This window comes from Accipiter gentilis, chromosome 12, assembly GCF_929443795.1.
Source record: "Accipiter gentilis chromosome 12, bAccGen1.1, whole genome shotgun sequence".
Classification (NCBI taxonomy): domain Eukaryota; kingdom Metazoa; phylum Chordata; class Aves; order Accipitriformes; family Accipitridae; genus Astur; species Astur gentilis.
The window spans coordinates 12,765,014-12,772,185 of NC_064891.1; positions in this window are offsets into that span (position 1 = coordinate 12,765,014).

Genomic DNA, 7,172 nt, shown 5'->3' on the forward strand with positions numbered 1-7,172 from the left:
ATTGTTACTAGTATTCAGCCTTGTCATTTGCAAAACATTGTATTAAATGTCTGTACTACAGTATCTTCTCTTTTTTCCCTCTCAAGTAAAGAGCCATTTATCACAAAAAACCAGAATCAGTCCTAGATGCCAAGTAAAAACTGAGGGAATCTTTGGATCTAAGCCTCTCCAGGGAAATGCAGAATATGGTGTTACAGGGATTGAAAAGGGAAGCTGTACCATTTTGGAAGAAAGCACTTATTAGAACTGTCATTAACTTTTAAAATTTAAGTTACAGTCATGGTTGGTGTACTGAATATTATTAAAATAGTTTTATATGAGGATTATCATACTGTAATGCTCTCAATAATTTTAAATGTGTCTATTTATAACCATTAATTTGATGTTGTCAAGTAGAGATTTAAGCTGTTTGGCCTATAATGACTATCGGACAACATTTCAGTCACTCATTTCAAGTATCAAATACATCTCAGGGAAAGGTCTTTCCTAAAGAATATAATGCTGCAGTTTATATGTCAAGTATTCAGTTATATAAATGACCCTAAATGATTTCTGAAAGAGAAATTCATGTTAGAAAATGTGCTTTAAAAAGTGAAATGAACTCATTAAATTTCTGTAAGCAAGATACTAGGATCCTACCTTCGTGCCAAGTGAAAACTTACTGATTCACTAATCATCTTTTGAAAAGCTTATTGAAAACTAAGTCCATTTTCTTGTGCTTTGCATTTGTATCAAGTGTCACTAGATAATTAGTAAAAGCTTATAAAAGAAAAGGTAATAAACACAATTTGATAATAGACATGAAGGAGAAAAAGTTCATGAAAACTCTAAACCATGCCCGAAGTTAGAGTCCCAAACACAACCTCCACAGCCTCACAACAGTGCGTCACTGGTCAGGCACATACACTAATTTTCCTTAACAGGCAGCTGCCAATATGATGCACAGAAGCTCAAGTTGCCTGAGTGCTTTGTGAATAATTACAAGTAGCATATGAGGTTGATGATCCATGGTCTGGCCCTGTCTTTAAGAAGCAAACTCAGTCCCAAAATAATAAGTTCTAAAACCCTGCTAATAGACAAATTAGTGTGGGCTAATGACCCATTGATCATACAGGCAATTGGTGGAAAACAAGTCAGCTTGTGATGTAGCCAAGAGTAACCCCACCACTAATGAAAGTCTATTAGACCCATAGGAATACTCTGTGGAATTTCTAGGCTGCTCCAAATTAACTCCAACTGCATTAAAGAGAGGTCTCAGCCACCTCGTTTCAAGTTCAAATACTTGAATTTTTATGCCAATCCTGCCTCCCTGCTGTTTGAGCTGTGCAAGAAATTAAAGTCCATCAAAAGTCTTCCACAGGTCTGAGTCCTCAAAAATACACTTACACCAGCTTGAGAGGAAATCTTACTTGGGCTGCTCCAGATATATGTGGTCAAGCACCGGACTCTGAAATTGAAAAATACAGATCAATTATCTTTCTTGTTGGGTCACCTCAGGTTATCCAAGAGGAGCTCAGGGGCATAATTTTAAAAAGCCAAACAAAGGTCAAGGTGGCCCTCTAGCTTGCCTTACCCACTTTGGTTATTTGTCTTGCTACTGCAGCAATCATGAACTGCAGGCACTGGACGTTTCAGAAGAGGCACAGGCTGAAAACTGAAGACCTGTCCTCTGGCAGCTCCAGTAAGAGTACTGCCTTAAGACTCAAAATCTACCCTTTCTTCATGTAATACATCAGTCCTCTGCAGCAGAAACCCTACCACCAGCAATGGGCAAAGAAAAAATATCAACACATGTATTTTCTCTCCCTCAGCGCTTCAACCTGCTCCTGTTAAGTATCAGCAGAGCTGATGGAATCAATACTAAACATAGTTCATAGAGCTCAGCCTACAGAAATCACCTCATACCAGATGCCAGAAAACAAATACTAAAAATTGCCATCCATAAGTAGCCCCTCCAATGAATGTGCCCTTTCCAGGGGAATAATTTGGCAACAGCCAACTGCAAACAGAAATGTTTCCATTATTTCATCTGAAGAGAGTGGAACAAGACTCTACTCCCCATAATTCAATAATTGCCAGAGAGGGAAGAGAGTCTGTCCCATTCTGGATATGAGAGGACTCAATGGATGATAAGGCACCTCAGATGCAAGATAACATTTCCATTACTTCTCACTTAAAAGCTCAAGCCAACAGCTGCTGTCTTCTAGGAAGCCATGCTGCAGCACATGCACCCAGCTCACCAAAAGAACTTGAGATCTGCAGCAGGGTTCAATAACTGGCAGATTATTCTGCCTTTTGTACTCTGATGCTGGGAATAGTTACCAAATGCCATGCCACGCTTGGAATAGTTACAAAATGCCATGCCACACTGACAGTGGACTGTAGGAAACATGCCACCCATGCCCATCCGTGGCTAGGCAGTAATTTTGTTACTCCTACGAGTTCAGCACAGTTCACTTGTCAAAGGTCATTGCAATGATCCATATTTTGCTTTAGGATAGTGGATTTCATGCTTTGTAGCTGCTACATCTTGTAGAATGGCTTTTGCTTTCTGAAAAGATACTGGAAAAAATAGTTAATATATGCTCTGACATTTTAGAAGCTTTAAAGGCTCGATATTCCATACTCAGGAGCAAAGCAATTTAATGACTCCCTTTTTACCCTCGTCTTGCAAAAAGACTTAAAAATCCTAACTCCTGTTGGACCAAATGCCAACAGTAACAGTTAAACAGAAGATGCCATATTCATTTCTATTTGTTGAATTTTTCTATGTAAGAACAATATCTGCAACCCTTTAAAAATCCTTTTACAAGTTACAAAGGACATACAAAGGAAAAAACAACCACTTCAAATGCAAGACAGTGTTGCTGTCAGCTGGTAAAAAGCTGATGAATAGAGTAAGAAATCTCGCAAAGAGACCGCAACAGAAATAACCAGGGGAGATCAACATAAAAGTATTAACAAAATTTGGTAGTATTGCTTGGCACCATAATTACCTTCCACAAAAGAACTTTCAGGGCAAATCCACAGATAGAAATAAAGGCTGCCCACCTGGAGAAAAAATATTTCTTATTCTTTTTGGTGAAATTAGAATTAGACTCTCAAGCTTTTTTTTCATATAAAAGTCACCCTACTGTGATTAATCTGCACTTTCTCTTGAGAAGGTAATTAAAACAATCACATTTCTATGAAAGCCATGGACTAAATTTTCAAAAACCATCTGATCACTTAATAAGTACTAGTCTCAGTAAAAGGCAGTGTACACCACCACTTCTAAAAATCTCAGCAAATGGCTAATCCTACCCTTTTTGATCTGGGTGATTGCTACTTTACTATGATTTGAATAGCAGCTGGATCCATCCCTCTAAACTCCAGAATAAAAACACATTCTATCCCCTAGATGATCAGTCTGATTGGCAGCAGTTTTCTACTTTAAAGATGATTCCAATATTTCAGAAAGGAAAAAAAAAATCAGTTTATTAAATCGCCTGTACACCACTCTACTTTAACAATCCACACAGTATTCAAGTAGGGTTGAATCACAGGCCCCTTAATATGGCCAGGCACACACAATGTGGGGCTTGTGTGAATGATAATCAGACTCTTTGGTTATAACCTGTGTATCTTTTAAGCATTCTTTAATATTGTTGTGACTGGTGACCCTGCTAAGATGCTATTGCACCATGATTTAGTTAGGTGTGATTAATTTCATATAACCTGTATTATTCTAAATTAGATCAACTTGCTCTGAATGAGTCCTTTCTTTCTTTCAATTAGAATATTAAATCATTATTCTTCCTTTTTATTGTTTTGCATAACTCCAGCTAGAAAGGGTAGCACAATGTGCTAAGCAGCAAAAGGCTCATGCTAGCACACTTCTGATGCGTTTATTCATGTTACCACCTGCTATCCCCAAAAATAAAATTTACAGAAGGACATATATCTGCAAAAACAAAGATTAAAAGGTACAGGCAGATTCCGGGGTATAATCCTTATGAATAAATTGGTTTAGGGCATTTAACTAGATGCATATTGAAAGTGCCAGGATCAACAGTACACAGAAGCAATTGAATTTTGTGCTTTTAAGGGTTTGGGAGTTGTTTTCTACCTGGCTAAAGATAATGACGATCACTTCTGTGACAGGTTGGCTAATTCACTTTCAGTTAATGTATCTCCATGAATCAAGTGTCACAGCACATAATGTCAGCACATACATGTCATTGCTAGACAATGAAATAGGAGCCAAAATTTGTCTGAATACATTCTGCAAGCCTACACATTAATCTGTAGAATATGGGTTAATCTCCAAACAAGATTTTGTTAACATCCTAAGGGTTATGAATCAAGGGGGCAGAAAAAAAAGGCTGTCCAGACATTAAAAAGGGAGGACTACCAGTTATCACCTCCTTTAGGCAGCAGGTGTGGAAGAGGAGTAGGTACAATTTGTCACAGAGTCACATCAGACTAACAAGGTGGTCAGTGGGCTGGCAAAAGCAGTGGCAAGAATGAGATTGAGGAGAAAGAACAGAAGTGGGAAGAGATAGAGTCTCACTCTCACAGTCCGTGTGGGCAAAAAATGAGTTAATTTCCCCCTTTGAGCACCACCTCAGCACTAGGTTATACCTTGCTTTTGAATAATAGGTTAAAAGTGGATCCAGTTCCAAAAGAATTTAAAATATTATTAAATTATTAAATAACCAAATGCCATAACCAACTAGAAAATCATATGTATGTATAGGATTTTCACTGCCAGTTACAGAATTTCAGCCTAACGCTGAAACAACAAAAAACTATCATAGGTAGATGCAATCACCAAAGACTAGATTTTTAGACAATTTTATATAGTTGGGTGGTGGTATGCTATAGGAAGCTTTTATAAGAACCTAAACTATCCATAAGAGAAGTGAGATTTGCAGAAGCTGCTAGGTGTTCAGTTGCCATTGCTTTCACCTCTTTTGAGAGCCTGAGGAGACTTGAATCTTTGTATGCTGATACAACATACGCTTCTACAACACTTGACAAACCTGGCCTCAAGAGCCTTGAGACGCAAAAGAAACTTCTTCAGTGTAATCCAAGGATAAAAAAGGCCAAGAAAGTGGGAAAAAGCAAGTTCATTTAAAAAAAAAGCAGGAGTTTTCTGGAACAAATCTGGGCATTAAAGATTGAATTGTGTAAGTAATCCTGGGAATCTTAAATTAACTGAAGTGCAATGGAACAATCTGAATTTTAAACAGTGCCAGTATCAATAAGCATTTTGTGAACAGTTAATTTTTCACATTACAGAAATGTATTCAGGGCCACTGTGGTCTTTGTTTTGTACAAGTGTGAGTGGTTTACAAAATAAACACCATGAAATAAATCTAAACAGTTTTCTCCTGAATGTAATGGAGACAAGAAAAATAGAGCTATGAATCAAGTCTTTACCATTTAATATTTCATAGCTGTCATTATATTGTACACTGCCCACCATGAACTTTTTATATTATTTAGATCATTTTATATGAAAAAGAAAAAGCTCAGAAAATATTCCGCCTGTTAAGGAATCAATGGCAGAGAACTTTGCATTTTTTCAAGGAGTATTTTGACCATGGCTCCATGCACATTTCCAGTCCTTTGTTTGGTAAATGAAGTATTTAATTGAAACAGGCAAAGACATTTTGCCAAAAAATCCAGTATATCAGAAAGTCTCATGCCTGAACAGAAGTAGGAGGTTTCCCAAATCCTCGAAAGTTAAATCACTTGTGTATCGAGCACCTCATCCATCTCTCCCTGGTAATGCAAAGAGTTTTCTAGAAAAGCTGTATTTGTTTAACAGCCTTGGATAAGCTTGTGTTTGATCCTGCATATTCCCCAGGACAGAGAGGAGAAGAAAGATAAATAGATAGTTCTGCACGCACACAACCCAGCCCCCAGGAAAATGCATTACGTTAATTTTTCTCTCTAAATCTTCCTGCATTTTCATACACACAGTCAAGCAAATTAAATCTCTAATCAGTATTTATGAGCATGCAACAGAAATGAGAGCCTGTTTGACCACTCATCAATCCATTTTAATCAAGATAAATACACTAGACCACAGGTGGGGAACCACATCCTTTCTTGTGGCTGAAAAGAAATTCTAATTTTCTTCTGGGTGCTACTTAAGGTCCATGTACACAAATCCAGCTTTATGACTTTCAGATTGGACTAATTTACCCAGCAATGTCTTGGAACATGGACAGAAGGCACATGGAGTAGTCTGACTTGCATTATCCCAACATATATCTTAGTCCCACTGGGGGATTTCAGACACTTCTCAACTTCAAGAGAGGGTGGAGGGGAAAAAAGAGAAAGGACACTGGCTGGCAACACCGTTTCTATCTTTGACACACCAGCTCCATACATGGACAAGAGCCCAACTGCCCCATATTTCACAGTGCTGGTAGCAATTCCATCCATTGCCATCAGGTAGCGGTTAGCAAGTCCCTAGGAGCATTGTGATGCCACAAGTTCAAGGCACCACAGGAGCCATGGCCACAAGGATGCAGCAAAGTGTGCTGCTGAGCAGAGGTGAAGTCAGGCACCACAGGCAAGGCCAGGGAGAGCAGCACAGGGGCTTGGGGGTACCACTCACAGTGGTGTCCAGCTGAGGGATGGCAAATTCAGATTCCAAGTCACATCCAGCCTAAAGATCACCTAACATTTTGTTATCAAGCCTGAAGTTCATCATCCCACTCAAACTGAATTTGAACAGCTTGGTCAAACTGTCTGCCCATTGTGGGGAGACACAAGCAAGTTCTGTGCATCCTGGGAGCCAGCCGTAGGCAAGCCAGCTACCACACAAAAGACAGATAATCATGTTAATGTAGCACCAAGCCTAAGCTAGTATGACCTCTTGCTATTTAGCTTGAACACAGCTCCACTGCTTCCCCAGCAGAGCTGGTTTTCAGCCCGAGTCTGCTCAAAGCTGCCTCAGAGGATCCTGTAGGATGATGCCAGGAGACAAGCGTTGCAGAGCTCCCTTGAAATCTTCCCCCCAGTTCTGAAGGTATTAGGGCCACAGATGAGGCAAGTGTTTAACTTCTCAGTAAATCCCTAGAAAAGTTTTCCTAAAATTTGAGGTTTCCTGTTTCTCCCATATCCAGAACAAACTACCGGCTTCAGTCCCAGATGTAACATCAGTGAACAAAGAT